This window comes from Amphiura filiformis, chromosome 14 (genome assembly GCF_039555335.1).
Source record: "Amphiura filiformis chromosome 14, Afil_fr2py, whole genome shotgun sequence".
Taxonomy (NCBI): domain Eukaryota; kingdom Metazoa; phylum Echinodermata; class Ophiuroidea; order Amphilepidida; family Amphiuridae; genus Amphiura; species Amphiura filiformis.
Window position 1 is genome coordinate 27,114,215 of NC_092641.1, and position 27,110 is coordinate 27,141,324.

Sequence of the window (27,110 nt, forward strand, 5' to 3'; positions counted from 1 at the left end):
CCGGTGTTTGGTTGCATGTTTATTATTTTTACACAAAGCACAATTTAGATGTAATGACTGATCAGTTGTGTTGAAGGTATTGTGAAATAATAAATGTTTTTACTTTTGGAACTGAAGAATAACCTTCGGGGCGCTGCACTAAATGATATGCCGAAGTCCAAACAAAATGTTTATAATTTTTACAATTTCTAAAAATAACCGATTTAAAGTCATTAACCTTATTCATCATTGTCAATTTTCAATTTATCTTACTTTACCTTTCAAAAATATCCTTTAAAAATCGAATAGCCGACTCACTGGCGACAAATTACAATACTTCGTCATAATCCAAATACGGTAGCATCGTGTGGGTGAATTATTGTTTGTTGGCGTAGTTCACAACATTGAGGCTATTAATTAACATAGGGGTCATTATAGGAAAATACACGTTATTTGTCCCTAACACTGTACCCTGCTTTTTGCTATCGGAAGTTAAAGAAGAAACGAAAATGAGTGAAGATGGACAAAGAAGTCACTTGGTACACCGGGATTCGAACCGTAGCACCCCCGCATGCCAAGCGCACGATTGTTAGTTTCCAATTTTTAAATACTTGAAAAGATAGATATTAAATTACTATTTTATTAAATATCTACAAATTACAACTGAATCCAGTGGCGCCAGTGTGCACAGAGCTGGCGCCAAACCAAACATCGAATTTATTTAAAGAGGGATAATATTAATCATAAGATGTAAATATAATACAACAATGACTTTTACGCCGTAGCCTACATTGACTGCCCTTACCCGATATTTGCTGATCAATTTACATACATAGGCCATGGTTGTTTGATGGCATATAAAACTGAGTCATTTTAAATAAAGGCTGAACAATGATGGCGCTATTTATCTAAAATCTTGTTTGCATATTTACAAGGGGTAGACACCTTTATAATGGTATTAGAACATCAGCAAAAAGACTAACAAATGGCAAGATAATAAAAAACCCATTTTATCATGAAATGCAAGGTATAACTCATATTATTTGGCTAATTTAAATTTAAAATGTATGTAAATAGTGCCCCCAAATTGCACACAAATGTACAGTTTAGAAACTAAATTTTACCACAAAAAAGCAGGAAAGGGAAAATAATTTGAAGAAACGAAAATCTATGTTAACAATTGCTACAAAATGTCCATACAGTTTATTGGTTTGATAGCTGTTGGTATTATACATGTCTGGAATTGAACATTATATAATGTTTTGTTAGACAAATTAATAAATGATCACATCAAACAACCGTGAGTCTTACAAAAATGTATGCTTAAATGAATAAGTAAATGAATATATATAATGGACATTCAATTAGATGGTAGACCCTCAAATGGCAGGAAAAGTATGAAGAATTCCCCACACATTACACGCACGCACAACAAACACATATACGTCATTGTCGCAAGTGCTTCCTTTTGCAGAAATATTATAATAGTGAGGCAACACCCTGGTATGATTTTCACAGCGCCTCCAACATCGGTTAGAATAGCATTTGAAACTACAGGTTGGAGAATCTTAAATTAAGAAGCGGCGCGCTTTAAGATTAACGATTATAAACGACGGCTGCAACAAAAACGAAACTCTTGCTATTTTTACCATGCGTCCATACAAATAATTGTTGAAAAATGTTTTACAAACAAGGCAAGGTGTTCGAGTGTTTAAAGGCAATGGAATCCATTACAAAATTATTTTATTGATCCATTTGAACATTTACATTTCACACCCATACTTAATTCATTTAGATCAGGCAACTTTAAAGTAGGCGTGCAACCGCACCATGGCTAAGTGACATTAAACCAATAGACTATGCCATAGTCGATTTTTGTTAAATAAAAATATATTATTAATCATGATGAAGGCATTCAGTTGAACTCGAAATTATGCTGATATGTATTACATCAAAATACTAGTAAATGGTTATGAAAAAGGTTATATAATAACAGTAAAAGTAAAGTATACGTAGGCTAATGCAACATATTATAATGGCATAAATATAATGGCACTTTATACTGAACAATTTTGATTTTAGAATCTACCAGTTTATTAATCGCGAAAGACCGAGTTGAAAATCGACTATGTACTTTGGGAACTTTGTCCCTCACTGTCAATCATACTTGTTTGTTCAATCCAATTTAACCGCAAGAACAAAGCACATAAGTACAAGACGCGCTTAACGTACGTCCACGAAGCAAGTGAGAGTTTAACTTTGGCACCAGAATAAAGCGACGCAAATTCAACAGATTGTTGGGTACGATATAATTAATGGTAATGGCATGCTCCAGGAGGATTTAAACCACAGCAAGATCTGGTATTAAACCACACCAGTCAGATCCATTTAAAGATACATTACATCATGGCCAATTTAAGTGGCTAACATCATGGCAAACGTTCCAAAGACAACAGTTTTAAGCATGCTAACCGCAATCCAAAGTAAGTAGTCCACTTGGGAAGCTAACAAACAGAGGGAGTACTGTGAAAATCTGTCAATTGTGCAACACATTAATTAAATCAGAGTTTTAAGTTTAATGCAATAGCCATGATAGTATACACATTGGCAAGTGAACTACGGAGTTAGTTAAATTAATTCAAATGAACATTGCAGTTGTTACGGCAAGCAAAACGACGACTCTCTCGGACTTGACAGCCTTTTTGAGAATCATTTAAGAATCGTTACCACATAATGTACTTGCGCCCTCATTGTTAAAGAGATGTTCAGTGCATTTGTAGTTGACGCACTCACTTAAAATAACTCAGGTTAATGTATGTCGTTTTCGCTTCAATCAATCGACAACAAAAGTCATCGAGTTATTTTGTTGATTAGTTTTTATTTAATTTTGTTACAAATGTAACTAAACATAACACTGATTATTCACAAGGTAGTGCGTGTGTTGACAAGAAGATTTTTATGGTATAATTTTCGAATGCAATGTAATTTAGAATGTTTATTCGTTTCTATTTACAACAAACATAACATATCCCTTTTAAATATAGGAAAGATTCGGGTACATGTTTAACTTACGAACTAAAAAACCAAATAAGATCGGGTTAACAACGCGCGTTTGTTTCTTGCAGGTGTATCAAGCAAAGCTGTCAACTCTCGTAGGCATTTGTATATTTGTGTCAATATTTTGTTTAAAATATTGTTGCCAATCACAGGTTTCCACATTAGTAATATTACTAATGAAACACAACATATTGATTTCAAATAAGTGTTGGTTTCATCATGTTTGTAAACAAATGTGTAGGAAAAACGTCAACTTTATCGTTTGTGTAATGCACATGCTTAGTGCTAAATTGTATTTACTTTTATTATTACTGTAAATATCAGTTGAACATGTAAGCAGCATTTCACTGATTAATTCGTTTACACTTTCGCTGGATCACTGAATGAGACTTTAAAATAATGAACATTGCGTTTATAACGGCAAACAAAACGACGATTCACTCTGATGTGATTTGAAATCCTTTAAAGAACCAATATTACGAATCGTTACAACATACTTGCGCCATCATTGTTAAAGAGATCTCCAGTGTATATAAAGTTGGCACACTCACTCAAAATAGACAAAATAAGGCGACAAAAGAAAACTGTTCAACAAACCCGACCGACCCAGAATTTGGGTCCAAGTTGGTGCCCAAAATGTATTAATTTGTTTAAAAATATTTTGCAAAAATCCTCTGATTTGTTCAGGTTTTTCAGATATTGGTCAAATTGTAGACTCCAAAAAAAAAAGATCCATCCGTCCGTATAACAGGTTTATTTTGTACGTCGTTTTCGCTTCAATCAATCTACAACAAAAGTCATCGAGTTATTACGTTTTTGTTTAATTTTGTTATAATATGTAACTCAACACAGCACTGATTACTCACAGGGTAGTGCATAATATGTTGAAGAATAACAAAAATGATCGAATACAAAATATTATTGAATGCATTATATTTAGAATGTATACTCCTTTCTATTTACAATAAAAATTGTATCAAATTAAATTGTATAATACCATCTAAATTTTAAAATAAGAAAAATATAGGAACGCGTGTACCTTACGAACTAAACAAATCAATTAAGATCAGACTAACAACAAGTGTTTCCTGCAGGTATTTATTCATTCATTTATTCATTTCCACAATTCACATAAAAATACAAAATACGCACTAAAATATCATCACATCAAAATACTAGTACCATCAAAGAATCATGGAGGATATAGCCGAAAGGCCAGTAAGGCCATCCTTTAACAGAAAAGTTACCAACCAGAAAACGCAACAGCAAATAATACAAATGAAAAACAACAAACAAACAAACAAGAACCAAAAAAACTCAAATGCTTGTCAATTAATCATATTTTGAAATTAATTGTCTTTTGTACACGTTCCGGAAATGTATATTTAAGGGTATATCAAGCAAAGCTGCCAACTGTCTCGCAGGTATTTGTATATTTGTGTAAAATATTGTTGAAAATCTCGGATGTACCACTTTTTGGTTTCTACCTTTAAAAGCTTGTAAGCTACATTGATACCGATGCCACCAATACCACTTTGTACAATTTGTTTTCTCATTTCTTCAAAAAATGCAAAAGAAAAACGAAAAAAAATGGGTGTAGTACCCCCCTTAAAGAAACGTTATGCTAACACCAGAAATAACTACCCTTCCTTCTGCAAACGCCTCTTTCAAACTTCATCCTGTTTTTCTCCTGACACTTTTCACTTAAACATGACAACGTCTGTTCCATATAAGGCCAATTATCGATTGGTTGAAATCATGATGTTGAAAATCGGCCTACTTTACGAGATACCTAATCAATTGAAACTGGAATCAGTTACCTCAAAGGCGAAAAATCAAAATCCTATAAAAAGCCGCAAAATCAGCTGAAGGTGTAATACAGTATGCGAGTGGATATTTTGGAATTGTGAGGGAGTGTGATATTTTCATTATTTGTAGGCTGTTAAAGATTACTTCAAAGGTTATTTGGATGAATGAACCCAAACTTATATGGTAATGCAGTACGCGTCCATCTCTAAGGTTTCCTAAATTGATATAATATAAAACTGTTTACTAGTGTTTAAGTCGAATAATTAAAAGTCTAAACCAGCAAACACAAAACACTTTCGTAACAATTTCAAATGTAGCTCAGAAAGATTGTCAGAAAACCTTTTCATGCTATATAAACGTTATCACACATTTTAAAAATGATCACAAAACATATGAACATAAAATAATTTTAAAATTGTCAACTTTTAAAAATGTTTTAAAAACATTTTTAAGTACGTGTTGTGTTTTAGAGGAACTTGATGTATATTGTTACATTCGTATCATGTGCTTACGATGACATCATCAATCAAACATTTTAATCACCACTAATTGAATTTTAAATAATCACAATATTATGAAAGAAACCCGCATAGCTGTACACTTTTGCAATGTTTAGGTATGTTTTGCTCTAACGTTTATATCAGCAAAATACACATTGCCTCTTTTCATTTGGCCTTATTTTCATTGAACAGGACTAAGATAAAATAGATAGGTCACACCATGCCATCAACAAATCAGTACCATGTGACTAAAACAGAGTGAAGCAATGTAAACATTATTAATTGCTCTCGTGGGCTAAGTGAACATAGAATTGATGACTGTTAATACCATGACAGTCTGCAATATCAAATTACTTGAACACTTTCAACAATACAGGTCCTAATTGCATACACAGGGATATAATTTGTGTTCATACAGGCTGAGTCAAAAAGAAGTAAACTCATGTTTGAGAGGCTGTAACTCAAGATCTGTAAAGAATCTGCTAAAAATGAAAATACCACTGGAAAGAGCAACTTCTACACATTTAAATAAAAAACAAATTGTTACAATTGCTCACAGCAAACTCAAGTTATACTCATTTGAATACAACCATCCATTTTTGTAGCTGCACACGGTTTCACTTCCCAAGTAGGGCCTACCTATTATATTGATTGGTAAGGCGCGATATTCAAATGCAAATAAAGTTCTGTGGCAGGTGTGGTTTCGATCAATAATTCCTACATGTTAAAGGGCTCTTTTCAATATGAATTTTACCTCATTGCACTACATTATAATAAAACGGGCCAAATGACAACATGGCACCACAATTTACCGCACGGGAGTGCACGTTTCTGTCGACGAAGTATCATGAAACTAAGAGTCCCACTGAAGTTCAGCGTCTTTTTCGTCTCCAATTTCCTACAGCTAACCGGGTTTCATGTATTAGGGAGCAGTATATAAGAATGTAAACAAGCTCAATGTGCATGGGACACCAAGGAACAGACAGCCAGAAGCTTCAGGCAGACCACAAACTGCTAGATCACAAGTGAACATTGCTAGAGTTAGACATGCGTTACAGCAAGACCAAAGATCAGCTCAATCCTTTACCCAACACTCCCCAATCAAGCTTCTGCCGGATCGTTCGTAAAGACTTGAATTGGTATCCCTACAAACTGTAGTACCGTCATGGAATTTTATTGAATATCAATTAAAAGCAAAAGTTGTCTTTTCAACACTAAATCCTGTTAGCACTTTGCTGATTCGTCGAAATTGTAATGGATGAAAATCAATCAGTCGTGTGCAGCTACAAAAATGGGTGATTGTATTCAAATGAGTATAACTTTAACTTGCTGTGAGCAATTGCAACAATTCTGTTTTTTATTTAGACGTGTAGAATTTGCTCTTTCCAGTGGAAGTTTTATTTTTAGCAGATTCCTTGCAGATCTCGAGTTACAGCCCCTCAAACATGAGTTTACTTCTTTTTGACTCAGCCTGTAGTGTTTTGAGAATCGACCGCGGGAATGGACTCTGTTTCGTATCAACCGTCAACCACAGTCCTACTAAGCCACTTTTTGTAACGCGGATAGATTATGAAGGGGAAGTTGCTGCACCTCCTGATTTTTGACACCAAACGTCATAATCATATCGTATATATTCGGACCAATTTATCCAGTGATACCAGGACAGGTACAAACATCCCTATATAATATAGCTATGACGTCATAAGGTGAACGCGCCCTTGCAAAACTTGGGACATATGGCAACTTACAAAAGTATAGGCAAAATTGATTTTTCGACTACAAATTCTATTGCTTTTTAGCTGATTTTCTCCTAAACATGAACAAAAATAACTATTCAACTTAGTAAAAAGTTATTACAAGAGCAAAATGAAAATCATGATTTTTATTGTAGTTTACACCTAGGTTTCATTATCATTGAGGTATAGGACTTTTTATTTTTTCGGAGAAGAGCAGGTAGGGCAACTACTTGATTATATTTCTACATGTTCATACTACATACTCTAAAAATTTTAGAAAATTTGCACGTGACCGTTTTTTTTAATCACATTTTTGTTCCTAAAATGTGGTTATAGCGCCCTCAACGGGCACTCTCTCCATAGGGCTACATGTAAAGACCAGGTATAGACAAATGGCCCTAAAATAAAATGGACTCGTTCATTTTTCCTCAAATTTTGCATATGATGCAGATTTAACATCTGGAATGTAATGCAAGTGGTGTCGTTGCTGCTCTTCTAAATTCATTTATAAAATGTCCGCCCCAGACCAAGTATGGTCCTCAACAACTCCTCCCCTCCATGGTCATGATCAGCCCTACACCGTGTAAGGTACTGAGGGAAAATAGCATAACTAAAATGAGCGCAAAGGATGGATATACGATTTGCAGAAGTCGTTTGGGTGAAAAACCTTAATGGGTACTAGGGTTAAACTACAACTATGGCCTAGGCATAAAAATAATCAAATGGAATTATTTTGTAGAATACATTCAAACTACGTGCATGCTAGGTTGATATCACTAGCATTAATATGCTTCTCATAGATTAAGTAAGTACTGTAATGTATATAATATTATTATAACAGGAATTCAGGTTCAGGTATACCATTTTCAGCGGCATATGCTGACCGATGGTGACGCTTAACGTTTTGACTAATCACCGATTCATACCTTGACCTGAAAGAGCAACTTTTAGTAACATATATGTTGAGTTAATTCACAGAAAGTCGGAAATATGAAAAATCAGATCCGCTTCAATCCGGTTATACACGTGGCTCTGTCATTAACACATCTTTGACTTCTTAGAATTTAAGTGATTTCCCGTGCGTAAGCTGCCATTTTCCTTTTGACCTTTGTTTCATTATGAATGTTATGTTTTGTTCCGTTATTTTGAATGGAAAAGATAGATAAAATAAATAGAGGTTATCCGTGTGCTATAAGCTACATATCCTGACTGTTATACCTTGTTTAGGATTTTCGAAAACAAAACCTGCATGTGCAACCATGACTGTTTCAAAATAGCCTGCTAAAAACTCCGAGGTCGTGCATTGAATTGGTTTGAATGAGGAATACTACGTGCACCAGCGCCTTTTGTTAGAAGTCACACATGAGTAGCGTGGATAACCTCTGTAGGTTTGAATAGTTAAAGGTCTGAGTTCAGAGGCCAGAGATTACTTAATCTTTCGAAGTCATATGTAATAGACTCCTCCGTGTACAATGTTGCTGGGAGGGGTTGCAACTCTTCTTGAACATACATTGAGTTAACAATGGGTTAACTGAAACTGAATTACGTGCTTATGGAAAGAACACGTTGGCCATGATGTGATTCATTAAGAAAAAGTGAAACTTTAACGAGATTGTTGAAGATATTTTATGACACCATAAAATTGGCGCTCGAATTTTATGTCGGGGGCCTAACAAACTGTTTTGACGGGTCGTTTTTGTTACGTTTCACCAGTGTTATTTTGTAGGTTACATGGGTTCCATTAACCCCACTCTCTTTAAACACTAACGCAGAATACCTTTGGCACGATTTATTTAGGTTCGTAGAGGTTGTAAGATGACAAACAACAGTAGAGTTAATTAACTAAGTACCACAACCGTAATGTATGAATTACTCCAACATTATAATGGTTTTAGACGACCTTTTGAGTATGTACCCATTAAAGCATTTTCCTTTTTGTTTTCTAAATTAACGCAATTCAAGTTACCGTGTGTCGTTCTTTACCCGATAAAACACGAAAGCCAGTGCATTGAATCATAATGATGCTGATTAGTTGTGAACCATTCTTCCGGTTCTTAACGTAAAATGGGTTAGATCGGTGTTGGTGTAATAAGCTTGGCAATTTGAATCTAAGCTCGGCATTATACCAATCCGTATTCGTCTTCTTAATTGAAGGGACTTTTCTAACTTAAATACCTCGGAGGTTGTCACATTTGGGTAAATACTGTTACTCCACTTATATACAATAAGGTACATGTACATGCTCTGTAGTAGTTGCATGTTATACATTGTATCACCTATGTTTCATTATCATTGAGGTATAGGACTTTTTATTTTTTCGGAGAAGAGCAGGTAGGGCAACTACTAGATTATATTTCTACATGTTCATACTACATACTCTGAAAATTTTAGAAAATTTGCACGAATTCGTTTTTTTTAATCGCATTTTTGTTCCTAAAATGGGGGTTATAGCGCCCTCAACGGGCACTCTCTCCACAGGGCTAAATGTAAAGACCAGTTATAGAAAAATGACCCTAAAATGAAACGGACTTGTACGAATTTCTAAAATTTAGCATATGATGTAGATTTAAAATCTGGAATGTAAAGCAAGTGATGTCGTTGCTGCTCTTCTAAATTTATTTTTAAAATGTCCGCCCCAGACCAAGGTGTGTATAACAACAGCATAGACACTGGGCTTTAACCATCAAACACTCCTCCTTTCATCCGGATTTTTTAATGTAATTGTCCAATTATTCTCTGCATTCGATATTCGGATAGGGCCCTACAGTAGCATAAGCCATCGAACTTCCTGGTACACAACTTTTTTATGTTTCCGTGATTTTTGGGTGGAATCCAAATTTTAAAGGACTTTAAGAGCAGTAATCATGCCCACCAAAGTAATACTTTTAAAATTGAAATGGATGTCTTAACATTTTGACTGATGTTTCTCATTCAGCATTGGTTTAATGAGACAATGTTACATGTTATGAGTAAATCTCTCATTGCTGCGCGTCACGTATTGTTGCACATGTATAAATTCATCCTACATGCAATTGAAGACCTGATGGAGAGCGCAAGAAGACAGCAAGTCCACTTGGCCCGTCAACATGTATAGACTAAAGTTGTGTATAGTTTCGTATAGTTTGGTAATGTTATTTACATGTTCAGGGGCTAAAACAAATCTTTCACAACCTTTCATGATGTTTTCACCCTGGAACATGTATTAAACTTTATAAAACCCATAGAAAATATACGTAACTTTAGTGTATACATGTTGAGGGGCCAAGTGGACTTACGGTCTTCTTGCGCGCAGGTCTTCAATTTAGCTATTTACTTTTTATTATTTTATTGCAATTTAGAATATTGTTATGAAAACAATATACCTTAGAAGTTCCATAGGTTTAGATCCGGGTCTGGACAAATTGTATGATGTTATTATAATCTCCATATCACGCTCTTTGAAAATCATGTTGATACAAAATGCTTACCAATGCGATATCACTGGCTATTAAATGACGTGGAGCAGTTAGAAAGTTCCCTGGTCCATTTCTGAAACTATATCACGTGATTGCTTGATTCATTACATTTTTCCTTTGTCATAAGAAACCATATTTCAATATAATGAAGCATTAAAGAAATTAATGATTTTTGTTAATTATTGTTTGGGGAAGGTGGCTATAATTTGGTAGTATATAAACATCTAAAAAAGCAACTAAACCCCCACCCCCCTTAAACAATGGCAATTATTTAAAAAAGGGGCTATTGTGTTACAAATCTGTAAAATGCGTTGAAAGCAGAATTTATTTCTGCGCATTTTGACAGCTCATTTGATACGATAGCCCAGAAAACAATAAAACACCGGTCAATTTAATGTAGTGAGGTCCAGATTTGAAAGTTGCACTTACATACAAATTTTTACAATACAAAAATACTCAGATATCATTACGCAGATTTCCTTCCATTACACTGAATACAAAATCAATACAATTTACTGCAACTTTCAAATCTTGGGTTACATTGATTTAAATGTACGCTGTGACGTCAATATTTAGTCAATTGCTGCAAAATGAGTAGAAATGTGCAGATATATATTCTGCTTCCAACGCATTTTACAGATTTGTAATACAATCACCCATTTTGAATAATGGTCATTATTTAAGGGAGGTTAGCTCCTTATTTGAAATGTTTATATAACAACTTATGATGTTCAATATTAGAAGAATATTATTATTTGGTTACAAATTTGCCTCAGTGGGACAAGGGTGAACCGTAGATCTACTGAGCCATATTTTATTTTAAAAAAGGACTACGAAAAGTGTTGCAAACCCCCACATTTTCAATTATAAACGTAATAATACCGCCATATTTGGCACTAATGTATAGTTGTGGTCATCTCTATGCAGTGATATCTTAATAAGTACGAACATTCCCCACATAATATCGCTATGACGTCATAATGTGAGAGCCCTCGGAAATCGGAAATTCTGGCTATGAACAAAAGTAGGATAGACACATTTGACCTTTTTTTGATAAAAATTTTTGGCTAACCAATGTTTAATGGATATAATAGGAAATAATTATTTCAAACTGACAAACAGGTTAGAAGTCAATATAATTTTACAAGAGGGAAATGAAAATCATCGATTCTACTGTAGAAACCTATAATGGGCCTCACCCCCTGGTCATCTTTGATGGTCGGTCCTACCCCCGGTTAAGGTGTAAAATTGTATCACTAAAAAGGGCGCAAGGAATAGATCTGCGATTATTTGAAGTCGTTTGGACGTAAATGCGCGCATTTATTTTATGATGTTCAAAAAACATCAGGGCCCTCGTAGTTCTAGGGTTGAAACATCTGTTGGCTTATTTGGTAATGACGGTGAACATGTCACAAGACAGAAAATGCACACAACCACTAACACGGCGACTCCTTAGTTGTGTTGGTATAGATTTTGTATCTGAAATAGCAGAGGTAACAAAAACAACAGCGAAATTGAACACGGTTTGACATCACGATAGTAAGCCTCGTATCTCGCGTAATCTGCTAATTATGGTCCTAAACAAAGGCAATTCAGCACAGAAACAGGAAAAACAAGGCCGGATTCGTTTATGCAATGTACGTGTGTAATGCTATTAATTTTATTAAATATCAGTTAAACCTGTGAGCAGTACTTGTGGTTGATATGTACGGAGCAAATTCGTCGGCTGTATTCCATAGTGGCGTATAGTGATTTTTGGTCATTTTTTTGAAAATTGGCACATGTGTTTTTAATGATGTTTTCTTTCATTTTTCTAAGTCTCATCAGTCAAAACTAGCTAATTAATTAGTAATTAATTAATTAAATGTGGCGTATAGTTACAAAGTGATTTTTTTTGTTTTCCATAGTGGCGTATCGACCATACGCCACTTTTTATACACATTTTATAATTATGAAATATCTGCAAAAATGAAAAACATTGTATGTCATAGTGGCGTACACGTCTTAGTGACGTTTCAGACCTATACGCCACTATGGAATACAAACGACGAAAAGTAACGCCATAAGGATTACACGGCGACCGAGGTGGTGTAAGGTTAACGTTAGGTTAGGGTATTGCGTTTTGCTTGTTTTCCATAGTGACGTACAGCTTTTGTGCTTTTTGTTTTCAGTTTGCCAGCAATAGTATGTATTTATTTCTTTTGAAAAATGTATAACAATAAAATCTATTTAGCTTACTACAGAAATTTCACATCATTTACAAAATATAATGAATGTCTGATTTACACGACTCGATTTTAAATTGGCATTTCTTCAAACCCGATTTTCTCGAAAAGTTGTTTATTCGCGGCGCCCCACTATAACGCCACTATTGAATACAGACGACGAATTGGTTTTCTTTTATTTTACCATCATTTGAAAATATATTGTATTGCAAAAATAATTAAAGATTATTCTAACTAAAGCTATCAACAATTAGGTGGGTCTAAAGGGTGTGTTTGGCCTTCGCTAGCTGTATTTTATTGTGTATCTAATGTACTCCAAACACTTCATGCCAACACATTCTCTTTTCTTCAGAAGTTTTATTCAAACGTAAATCTGTAATACGATGTACGCTTGTGGCGGTCAAAATGTGACTCTCTCAGTAATATTTACATTTCCAGCATAATGCCACTTCACATCTGTACATTTGAATAGACAGAGGTGCAATCGAGGTTAAAGCGTCATACTATACTTTAATCAACGCTTAATAATAGTGAACACTGCATTGAGGGACTTCTGTTACCATGCCCGTACACGAACACCTCTTCAGTCCCATTCATTTCAAGTTTGTTCAACGTTTAGGTTGTAGAATTAGGAAACGGACTTCCACATGACATGCATATTTACTTATGCTGTAAATATCTCAACTTTACACTTTTCTCAACGATACAGTGACCATTTAAAGAGAAAAACCCAGAGGATAAACTAGGTGGGGGGGGGGGTCTTAGTTTGATAGGTTTAAATCAATATTATCAACAATTAAAGTAGGTGATTTCGTAACAAAACGTAAACTAAGATGTAATATAATATATTTACGAACTAGAATTGTATTTTTAAAGCCACATAGCAGTTAAAATTTAACGCAAGTAACGTTACTTTATTTCGACTTCAGTCCTTAAAATCAATATAATAAACAATTAAAGTAGGTGATTTCGTGAAAAAGTTAAGATGGGATATCATTTATTTACGAAACAGAATTTTATTTATTGCGGCCATATGTGGCAGTTAAATTTAACGGGCTGAAAAGTGTCAGTATTAATGGTTCATTTTATTTTTATGCCTTAAGTACGACCCTGTATAGCAGGACATATTTCGGCGTCTAGACATTATAAAGGAATGTTTTCTCAAACAAACCAAGAAATGTGCTAGCAAAATAGAAGCCTTTTTCCGCGGCAGGCTCGGGGATGCTTTTTATGTTTCTTTATTCATAATAAAGACACCAAAAAAGAAAGTCCCCACTTTTGATAGTAACCATGCCCATATCTTTGATGCCATACTAGTATAATCGAGCAATTTATAATTGGATGAAATTTGACGCCATTTGAAAAGTTGCACATTTAAACATGAACTTGCATATTGGACACGTTCCACCTGCCTGAATTGAGTGGCAGTCAGCGCATGACATCAATCGTTTTATTAGTACTGATTAAAAACTTTGAGGTTGCGGGTGGGGGTTAAGGTTGGTATAATCCCGAATACCTTCGTAAGACAATGGTCAATTATCAGTGCGTTGATAATTTAACATTTTGCTTGAAAATTCTACTAGAATATCAAAGTTACCGGTCAAGAAACAAAGGAAAGTGAGTTACGTAGATGGCATCTAAATATTAAGGCAGAAGGTCAGCATTGCATTTTTGTTATTGCATAATATCCTGGCCTGGATTTTAGAGAAATATCAACATTTTAACCCATTTCTTTGTCAGCTGGACATTGATTAATGGAATGAGAACACTACTAGTAATCGAAAATCAATTTGACGCGTCTAACCGGCAAAGCAGCGGTGACTTAATGTTGGTCATGTGAAGTTACTGATATGAAAAAGGTACATGTATATACAAATGGAATCGCACGCCTAACGCTTGCACAGCGAAGGGGGTGTTCATTTATTAAAATGCCTGAAATTGAAGATTAACATCTTTAAGTGATAATATTTTAAACATACGAGCTTAAACTATGTTTTGATTTCGTAAATCGCAATTTCTTATCATGAAAGTCGATTTGACGCAATGCATGCTTGATATGCGCAAAAATGTCAAAAGTGATCCAAATCGTTTTCTGGACGATTTAGTTAATTGAACGTTTTAGCTCGAACTAGTAAAGAACCCTGGGGCTTTGGTACACCCCTCGTAGTTAAAATGAAGTGAAAATGTATGGAATAAACCAACAAGAAGGGCATAAAAATTGAAATGGCAGCCATTGTGGTTCTAAGATAGCTTGAGATGAGAGGGACAGGTCTCTAGATTGATTTTACAATCATTCATACCTATCACCTGTTTTGGAGTATAAACATGCAAATTGCCCTGTGTTACCTAATGGAAGACATAATTTTATTTAAATGATGATGACTCTGTCATGAGTGACCTCGTATTAAAGTGACATATTAGTGACCTCTAGGAAAAATTGATCAATTTATTTAGGTGATGATCTTGCAATTAGTTATTTATGACTCACATTGATTTGTCCAAACAGGATAAGTGTGCTCCGGTTAAATTGTTTTCTAAATTAGAGCTCCTAAAATTTAAATATCAACCAATTTAGATAAAAACGGTAGTGGCTTAATTCACTAGTGGGCATTCAAAATGAAAATTCGATCAAAAAAGATGAAAATTGAACATTGCCTCAGTTCTATGAAACGTTAAACCCCGTGGGACTGATCTAGGGCATGCTTTACTAATCATCGTGTTCAATTGTCTCATTGAACTGAAAACAATGTGACATGTTGTTTAATTAGTATTTCTCATCCATTTGGATGAGAAAGCATGCTTCGAGCAGTCCCACAGGGTTTAAAGTCCCAGAAATGAGAAACTTTGTAAATTCACATCGTTTTGTTCAATTCTCATCGGTCTTGAAAGAATCCTCATTATAATTGTCCACTAGTGATTATTGGTGTTTACCCTTAAACTTTGTCTTTCATTTTAGAATAAGTGAAACTTTAACGAGATTGTTGAAGACATTAGAGATCAACCCCAAAGTTCAATGAAGTCTTATGAACGAAAGTCCTTTCGTTAGGAAGGGAAGAGTCAAAACGTCCGATTGCGTCGTTTGTAAAAAACGTACTTAAAACATCGGTCAAAGTTGAGCTTCTTAAGGATTTAACATATAGTTCTAAAATGTGTGTACTTTCTGAAGTACGATATTGACATTTTACAGTGGTTGCTTCAAAATGATTTCAAATCAAAATAGAGTGAAGTACTTGCAACCTGTAACTTGTAAGTTCATTTTTTAAGCAGCTGTACCGCTCTTTGATTCTGTTCTATTTGAAAATTCAGCAAGTGCTATTTTTTTCATGCCAAAAAGTATGAAGAAAGATATTTTAAAATTAAGTTAAATATTAGTTTATTCGATGAACGTGATCAATATTCTAGCATTGTCGCACCCCCTCCACCATAGCAAAAACCTTGTATCCTATGAATACGGGATGATATTTTCGATATTTGACCCTTACGTTAGAAGGGATGGGGATGGGGGGTAGCCTCCTTCAAAAGCTTTACCACTGTGGCATTAGAGGAACTTCCAATTTGTGGATCAAAACCTATTTAAAGGATAGACAACAATTTGTTGTCTTCAATGGGAAACATTCCTCCACTAATACCATCCATTGTGGAATTCCACAGAGTTCGATCCTCGGTCCCTTACTTTTCCTCCTTTACATAAATGGTTTGCCCAACTGCTCCTCTACACTTAAATTTATTTTATTTGCAGATGATACTAATATAATTTGTACTAATAAAGATCCTAATATCCCTGAAACCCTACTAAATAAAGATCTTGAAATAATTTCCAACTGGTTTAAATTAAACAAGCTGTCATTAAATGTAAATAAAACTAATTACATGATATTTAAAAGTAAATACAGTCGGAATGCCAACATTGACATTAAAGTTAAGATTGATAATAAACAGTTAAGGTCAAGTAAATACTACAACATTCTTGGGGATCCTAATTGATGATAATTTAAGTTGAAATTCTCACATCACTCACGTCTGTAATATCATCTCTAAATATAATGGCATCATCAGAAAGGTTAAGCAATTCCTTCCAATTGAGTCCTTACCAACTCTGTATAACTCTTTGGTTTATCCTTACTTAAACTATTGTGCAATTATCTGGGCTGATAATAATAATTCACACCGTGACTCTGTTCTCCTGTTGCAAAAGAAGCTCGTCAGAACCTGCACTTACTCACTCTGGTTAGCACATTCTGACCCACTTTTTTCATCACTTGAAACATTAAAAATTCATGATTTGTACGTTCTTCAAATTGTAATTTTTATGTATCAATTTTATCATTGTCTCCTTCCTAACGATCTACTTGTGATCAAAATTATTTTACTATCAACAGTGATGTGCATAACTACAACACTCGTCATGCAGGTAATATCTATATTGAGCAAACCAACACGTGCCTTACATATCACACCATCATAATCCAAGGTGCATTACTTTGGAATAATTTACCACCAATTCTGAAAAGCGTACCTTCGGTAGCTGTTTTTAAACAACACATGAAAAAACATCTCCTTGGAAAATGCCAAGTGGATCGTAATTACATTCATGTTTCATTGCTACTTTAAAACGGTCTCTCACATTTTGCTATCAGGTCACCTTTTGTTATCGGCACCCTAATTTTTCGGTACATTATTTAGTTTACCATCAGTTTTATATTTTACAATGTATCATTTCACTCTAAATTGTGTGCCCAGTGCATGTACAGGCTTTTGGCCTTACTGCTTGCTTTCACTATTTCGTCCATGGCACAGAGTGCACGATTTTTAGTGTAAGTTGTACCGAGCATATTTTTTGTTTGTTAAATGTTGTATGTTGTAACTTTAGGCCGAGGGCACTGCACCTCACGCTCTGCATTTAGCAGTGTCCTCATCCATCTCATTGACGTTTTTCATAAAAAAAATGCTTTTTCTATTATATTATTGTATATAAAATATATCCTTATTGTAACTCATTGTATCATAATTATATTGTTGTATATTAATGGATGAAATAGATAAATTGATTGATTGATTGATTGATTGATTGATTGATTGATTGATTGATTGATTGATTGATTGATTGATTGATTGATTGATTGATTGATTGATTGATTGAAATTACTGTCGTTTATATGACTTAATGGAAATTGTGGGTCGTTCCCTGCTATGACACCATAAAGTAGTTGCTCGAATTGTATGTAGATGGAACTAACAATATGGTTGGTGAGTCTTTTTTTTCTTTTTGTTATAGTTAACCAGCTTTGTTTTAAGGTTGGGTTCCATTAATCACACTCTTTTTGAACACTAACGCAGAAGACATTGTGCATTAGGGTGGGCCAAAAAACACTTTTTTTCTCGGATCGACTTGGAACTCTCGGAGAATTTTACTGGGGTACATACTAGTATTGTGCTGAAATATCAGTAATATCGGAGCATGTTTCGCCCAGGCAGTAGATTTTCAAAAAATTCCTACTTTTTTGCTATTTCATATCCTGTATAGAGAAATCAGTAGAAACAATCTGGGAAAAGTAGGCATTCAGATGCCATCCTAACCAATATTAAACACTTTGGGTAGTTTGTTTGGACCCTCTAGAACATCACCAAATAGCAAGCCGTCTCCAATTGGTTACCATTATTTTTGCTAAAGACACGCATGTAAGTCAAATATTAATGATATTTGAGTTGCTATGTTAAAGGGTAGGGGTAGCATTATGGAGAATTTCCCCAGTTCTACTCAGTCAAATTTCCCAAATGCGGTATTGTTGCACAGATATGAACTGCAGCATTGCCAAAAATAAATGCTATATGATTTTTGGTTATCCATGTTTTGACCAGAGGTCAAAAGGTCACACCGCCTTGAAAATTACAACAAATCAGGCGTCACATGACCCTTTAACCCCTGGTCATGTCAGAGCTGCTCTAAATTCATATCTCATGTATTGTTTGTACTTTTGCAGTTCATATCTACCCAACAAGACCAAGATTGTGAAATTTGACTCAGTAGAACTGGGGAAATGCTCCATAATGCTACCCCTACCCCTTAGTTTAGTAACTCAAATATCATCAATATTTAACTAAATACAGGTCTCTAGCAAAAAATAATGGTAAACAATTGGAGACTGCTTGCTATTTGGTGAAGTCCTGGAGGGCCTAAACAAACTACCCAAATTGTTTAATATTGGCTATGATACCATATCAATGGCTTCTTTTCTCAGGTTGTTTCTACTGATTTCTCTATATAGAGTTATACAGTAAGAAATGGCAAATAAGTAGGGATTTTGTGAAAATCTACTGCCTGGGCGAAACATGCTCCGATCTTACTGATATATTAGCACAATAGTAGTATGTACCCCAGTAAAATTCTCTGAGAGTTCCAAGTCGATCCGAGTAAAAAGGTGTTTGTGCATGGCGCACGATTTATTCAGATACGTAGAACTTGTCTGATGTAAAACAACAGTATGGTCCATTTTCATTAACTAGGTATCACAACCGTAATGTATGACTTACCCCAACATTACAAAGGTTTTAGACGACCTTTTGAGTATGTACCCATTAAGGTATATTCTTTTTGTTTCTAAATTACCGTGTGTCATTCATTACCCCATAAAGCACGAAAGCCAGTGCATTGAATCATGCTGATTAGTTGTGAACCCCTCTTCCGGTGCTTAACGTAAAATGGGTTAGATCGGTGTTGGTGTAATAAGATTGGCGATTTGGCTCTAAGCTCAGCATCATGGCAATTCTTATTAGTCTTAGTACTTAATTAAAGGGTATTTTCTAACTAAAATACTCAGATGGTTGTTTTTTGAAGAACATGTCACTTTTCTGGTTCCATAAATATACTGCAATTCATGAGTAATTGTTACTCACCAATTACAATTAGGTACATATTTGGGTGTATAACAACAACATGGAATCTAACTTTTTGATCAACAATCTCATTTTTATTAACACTAAGACAAACTGGCCTTTAACCCCCACACTCTCCTCACTTCTTCCGGACTTTAAAAAAATATAATTGTCCGACCATTCTTTGCGCGCGATATAGCGAAACAAATTCGATCCTACTGGAATAGCATACACTGAAAACATAAACTAATAATCTTGGAAATAAGTACTTGGAACGCTTGTCACACTTTGCCGTAAATTCCGTGCAGAATTTCTAATGATCATGGAAATGACGGATATTGTGCTTGGGAACAAACATGACATCTACAACAATGATTTACCCTTCCCCCTCCCAATCAATCAATGTTGGACACATTGGAAAACCGCTGAAGACATTGGCATTTCTCAACATTGCATGGGGAAAGGGGTGACAGTTTTCCGTTATTTACATGCAAGCGTTCCAAGACTTATTTCCAAGATTGTAGTCAGGCAGCTGCTTTAAACTAGTCAGGCTGGTTAATCAAGCCGGCTAGCCGGCTTGACTAGCATTAGGCTAGTCAAATCTGTAATACAAACTTTAAAATCCGGCTTGATTAATTTAAAGCTAGCCAAGCCTGCTTTACAAGCCTTTCATGTTGTGCCCGACTAGTTTACGATATCGAACGGTCAAACTAGTCAGACCGGCTTGACTAGTTTAGGTTAGTCTGGTTGGTCAATGCTGCTTTAGGTTAGGAAATAAGGCTTGGCTTGATTAGCCAAGCCGGCTTAACTAGCTTTATTAGTGAAGCCGATGACTATCGTAACTCTTATTTTGCAATACTAAATTGCACAACAGCCTTGAATATACATGTTCAATACAGGAAATTGCTTTAGAATTACTATTAACTGCTATTGACTACTTTAGAAATGCCTGAATAACGTTTGTCAAATGTTAGACAACATGGGCAACATCTGGACTAACTTAAAGTTAGTCATAAACTAGTCGAGCGCCTCTCCAGGTTAGTCAAACAGGTTTGACTAGCTTTAAGTTAGTCAAGCAGGCTTGACTAGCCTCTTATTAGTCAAGATGGGCATCATCTGGTCTAACTTCAAGTTTTCAGTGTAGGCCATCGAACTTTTTGATGCACAATTTCGTAATGTTTGTATGTTTCCGTGAATTTTGCGTGAAAAACAAATGTTAAAAGACTCTAAGAGCAGTAAGAGCAGTAATCACGCCCATTAAAGTAATACATAATTGACTTGACAATTTTTTTCTCATTTAACAATGGTTTAATACGACAATACATAATTATATACAAATTCAATGCATAAACCATTTATGCTTTGCAAATTGGGATCCGAAGAATTTCGCACGCGCAAAAGGTGGGGACAAAGATTTTTTTGACGTTTCGAGGGCGTGTGGTCAAGCAAGCCGTTGGCAGACCGTTTGGAAATGTTACCCTCATAATTGTTGTACAGCCTAGTATTAAATCCGGAGCTAGACAAATAATATTGCTTGATATTTTAGATTATAATCTCCACATCACGCTCTCCTGAAAATCATGTTGTCAATTCGACAGTGTTATCGGATATCTATCACCGCGGGCGGTAGTTGATGCTCTATTCTGTCGTAGGTGGCATACTTTCATATCACCGTATAATTACAGCCCGAGTTCGATGCCCCGCGGCTTAATAATCATGCACGTATATTGAGGGGGGAGGCTTCGTTTGTTTTGTATGAAACACAAACGATGCATGATGATGGAGATGATATGATTATGAATTAGTTTATTGTCCTCGGTAAGCACAACACATACCTCTTACCAATGATCCCATATCTCCCACCTATATAACCACCTTTTCGCTAAATCAAGTCTTATTCACCCTCCTTCGATATCTACTCTACCTGAACACTGTTTAATTATACTCCACTCACGAGCTCTCCTTCCCTTCCCTTCCCTTTCCACTCTCTCTCCCATCTCTTTGTCTGTCTCTATTTGGGTATAAAATTGGTAGGTAATGTATCTGAAATAGCAGAGGTAACAAAACAGCTGCGAAATTGAACACGGTTTGGCATCACGATATTAAGTCTTGTATATCGCGTAATCTGCTAATCAATGGTCCTAAACAAAGGCAATTACGCACAGAATCGGGACGGGCAAAACAAGGCCGGGTTAGTTTATGTAATGTGCATGTTTAATGCTAAATCGTATTTTTTTACTATTAAATATCAATTGAACCTGTAAGCCTCACTTCACTGATTAACTTGTGTTATGTACGCAGCAAATCGGTTTTCATTTATTTTTACATCATCTGAAAAGGATCTCTCTTTATTTTAGCGTCATTTGAAAATATATTGCATTGGAAAAACAATTGAAGATTTTCTGAACCTATGAAAAATAGATTGGGGCTAATGGGTGTAATTGACCTTCTCTAACTGTATGTTATTCTGCATCTTATATATTATTCTAACACATTTCATAGCACATTCTCTATTCTTCAGGAGTTTTATTCAAACGCAATTTTTTGGCACGATGTACGCTTGTGGCGGTCAAAATATAACTCTCTCAGCCTTATTTACATTTCCAGCATAATACCACTTTACATCTGCACATCTGTACATAGACAGAGGTGCATTCGAGGTTAAAGCGACATACCGGTACTATACTTTAATCAAAGCTAAATAATAGTGAAAACTGCATTGAGGGTCTTCTGATACCATGCCCGTACAAGAACACCCATCCAGCCCCCATTAATTTCTAGTTTATTCAACGTTTGGCTTGTTGAATTAGGAAAGTGACTTCCACATGACATGCATATTTATATGCTGTAATTATCTCAACTTCACAGATACAGTGATTAATTGAAGAGAAAAAAACTGGAAGATAAACTGAGGTGAAAATGTAGTACTAGAATACCAAATATGAAATATTCGGTCAAGAAACAATGAAAGTGAGATACCTAGATGGCATCTAAATATAGACAAATGTCGGCAATGCATTTCTGTTATTGAATAATATCCTGACCTAGATTTTAGGTGAATATATCAACATTTTAACCCAATTTTTGTCAGCTGGACATAGATAAAAGGAATGAGAAAACTACTAGTAATCGGAAATCGATTTTACGCGTTAAACGGGTAAAGTTGTGATGACTTTATGGTGGTCATGGGAAGCTACTTATAAGCCAAAAGTATTATACGCATAATCTGTAATAATACATAGTAACACTTGATAAACACTTGGACATGTTAACACCTAACACTTGTACAGCGAAGGGGAGTGTTTACCTGCAAAATGAAGATTAACGGGTGTTGCTATTTTAAACACACGAGCGTGTTAAGCCATGTTTTTTCATCTTATTCATGTTTGTATCAGTAGTAACAATTTATCGTGTACCAATCGTTAATGTGTTAATAAATAAATGCTCCCAATAATTCCGTATACGAGTGTTAGCTATAAACGCGTTCAAGTGTTTGTTAAATGTTATTCTCTCTATATGTATGACAATAACTGTTGACCATTGTCTGGTAGGGTTTAATCTTTAGTAACCATTGCTTACGGAAGAAAAGAAATGAAAATAAAAACAGAGAATGTGATGCTTAAACAGTGTTACTCTACATGTATTGCACCAAAATAAAACATGGTATATATGCAGGAAACAAAGTCAAGATTTGTTTCTATTAACAATATGATTTGTTAAATCTATCGAAATGCTACTGTAGAATGGTGCGTCCAAATGTGTCAAAATTCAATTGCATGGAAAAGCGAGTTACTAGAATGTGATCACGTGCGAGTTTAATTTACAGAGACGTTTTTATAGCTATACTTTAGATATTTCGTGCCTAGAATTGATATTGTAAGTAAACAAATGCATTCAATGTTTTGGTATTTGCTTGAAACCAACAATTATCTAATTGATTTTTAATTGATCTAATTGAAATATAAAGTGTTCCTACCCGGCGTATACTTTAGAATATTAGATTGTCAATCCCATTTTGTTCTAAGATATTCTTCTTTTTTTTTCTTCATATTTAAACATTTTCAAAATTCTGATGAGTCTCCCATTCCGGTGCAAACTTGCTGCAAAGCAGGGTGCTTTTGAAGGGAACAAGAAAAAGTCAATGAGATCAAAGGTCAAATGATGTCAGTAATCACCGCCTGATATTCGTGGCTCTTTAGCCACTGTAGCTCTAGTTTATATTGTCACCGTATCCTTGTAATTGATCGGTCAGTCAATTAGTCAATCAGTCAGTCAATCATGCAAAATCAGTTTGAAGTGGCATATTCTATTTTGCAAAGCTACATTTTGCATGAACCCCATTGAATTAATCATTTAGTTCCAAAGACATAAACAGTTGAAGTGTTTCTAACACATTTTTATCTAAAAATCAATATATCCGACTTCCGACTGATTTTGCTTGATTTTGAAAACTTTATACAAAACATTCTAACATAATGTTATTAACTGTTGACAAAAATAAACAAAACTGTTTTTAAACCGTTTTAAACATGTTATTGGGATTTGTTTAGATAAAAACGTTTTAATAACATTAAATGTCGGGTTATAAAAAGGTCATGGGAAAGTTTTAAAACGTTTTGTATGAAAACACGCATATTTTCAAAATGTTTTCAAAATGATATTTTGCAAACATTTTTGCCTATTATTTTGTCAACGCTTTTATATTATGCTAGAATACCGTATTTGCATTAGGTTATCAACAAATGTTTTTATATCTTACGAAAACGTTTGATACCCTTTATATGTTCTTTATATAACCCGACATTTAAACGTTTTCTTGCAACCTTTTGCGAATGATGTCGAAAACGTTTTTGTTTGCTGGGAAGGAACACTTTTGAATTTCTCAGCACACTTTTACATTTGAAGTACGTCGTTATGAGTGTAAAATGAAACTTCACCCCCTTAGTAACTTACACTGAAATTGACCTAGGTGTTTTGAGTTTCATAGTGGGCTTTTAAATTTAAATTCACAACCCCATTGAGGAAGATTTTGGCTGGTGACCAAATTCCAGAGTCAACATATTTCGCCCAAATATAATGAGAAAACTCGTAAAAGTATTAAAGTTCCAATTATAATTTCTTAAATGCAGGCTTAATTGAAATTGAATTGACCATTATAGGTCAACTTGGACACGAGAAAGTAGTATCATCTTTAACAGAGGGTGTCGATTTCAAATGGAACAGCCGATTCCAATAATTGCGTAAGTGTTTTGTTCAAGTGGTATCACATTCCGTAGGAAAACAACTAGAGCAAAATGCACATTGGCTAGTATTTCACGCGCTGGTTAAAAGATATATTCATTAAAAGTAATATTATTATGCAAAATCAAAACATTTGTATATGTAAATATTAGAGAAGTATATTTCGGAAGTATACCTTTTCAACGTCTGAATTTAAATACTTTTTACTTGACTTTGTAACTTTTTTAGATTATACTAAATGCGTCGATTTTAAAGACTTCATATTGCAAAACACAGCAAGAAAATAGTAAATTTGTCAAATAATAAATAAAATATTCTCAGAATAATGATAAAGGCAGCACCACTTTATGAGTATTATATAGGTATGGATCAGGAGTTGTTAATGATAAGATCCTAAGTTCATATCTTTTGTTTTTGTTTGAATCAAAATTGTGTGAGAGGCACAAAATGTGTACTGCTATATTTACGGTCACACTCTATCCGTCATAAAAACCCAAAGAAACCAATCTGTCTTCAGTGACAAAAGAAAGTATAGGACATTTTTTTCCAAAATGCATTTTTTGTTGGCTTAAAGTAACTGATATCATTTTGTTTAACACAAGTTTGGTTAAGTCATATATTCACAAAGAATGGAACAATTGTATCCAAAAAAATGGGAATTTTGACAAATAAATGATTAAAAAATTGGGAATTCCTAGTAAAGAAGACAGGCAAATTTTTGTCAACATTTTGGGAATTCCGAAGCCTAAAATAAAAGGTGTCTTTTTCTTGGAAATTCCCATGTTTTCTTTAGGGTTGTGAAAATAATAACCATTTTTAAAAATGGTGAAAAAGTTTGCAAATCCCATGTTTTCTAGGGGTGCCTTCAATTTCTGAAATAGCCCAATTTATGAGTAATCCGTTCATTATGAACATGCTGTGGAAAAACTTAACATTAGTACGTTTTACATGTGTAATAGCGCTACTGTTTCTATACTGGTGCTGTGACCTTTCTATACTGTTGTTAATTCAGTAAGTAGTAAGTAAGTTAGTTAGTAAACAAAGTAGGTTAGTCAAACAACTGGGCAGCAGCAGCGACGGACACTTCGCCTCATTCTATAGTTGCGTAAGGTCACCTTACGCCACTTTGGAATAAAGCCGACGTAAAGTATATTCGCCACGGGGATTACACGGCGACCGAGTTGACGTTGGGTTAGAGACATGTGTTTTGCGTGTATTCCATACTAACTTAACGTGTTCAATTTGTGTTCGGTTTGTTGTGGATGGTCACATCTGGTATTTCTTTATTCTTATATAAGATAAAATCTATATATTTTACTACATAAATTCAACATCGAGCACAAAATATAATGAATGTCTGATTCATGCAATTCTTGATTTTATATTGGCATTTTAATTTCTTCAAACCCGATTTTCTCGAAAAGTTGTTCATTCGCGGAGCCCCGCCTTACACCACTATGAAATGAAGCCGATAAATTGTTTTGAAAATGCACCCATAGGATGCACAGGTAATACAGATTCAATATCATACACATAATGTAGCTTTAAATGTGTTTTTTTCTTCGATCCTAAATATTATTTTCAAATGATGTTAAACCTTTGGAATGGATTTAATCTTTACCTAAACATCACATCATAACATTTTATAATCTGTGAAGTGATATTTAAAATGTAATGTTATTCAAACAACTTAGCACTAAACCTACATTACATGACTAACCCGGCCTTGTTTTGCCCGTTTCTGGGCGAAATTACCTTTGTTTTGAGGCCATAATTAGCAAATTACGTGATGCCAAACCGTGTTAAATGTGGTTGTTGTTTTGATATTTTACCTTTGCTCTTTCGTATGCATTTACAAAATACAAATCTTGACCATCCACCACAAACAGGGCGTAAAGTCGGCAAATTGTATTCTGAGTTACAGTTCAAAATGTGCATAAAGTTTGTATATATATTCAGAGGTACCTCAAATTGGTGTTACATGTCTCTCAAACACCGTTTAATCCAATCCTTAATCATATTGTTAAAGAGAACAATATCAGCTTCTAAATATGTGTAGTTATTCTTAAAATATATATAGCTCTAGTTTTTTATTTGTTTTTGGCTAAATCATGTTCAAGTGGTGGGTTACAAATCATTGTATTTTGTCTAGGTATGTATTAACCAACAATATACAATGAGAAGACATTCCTTACCCTCATTGAATTAGGAAGATTTGAAGAGACCACCGTTTGA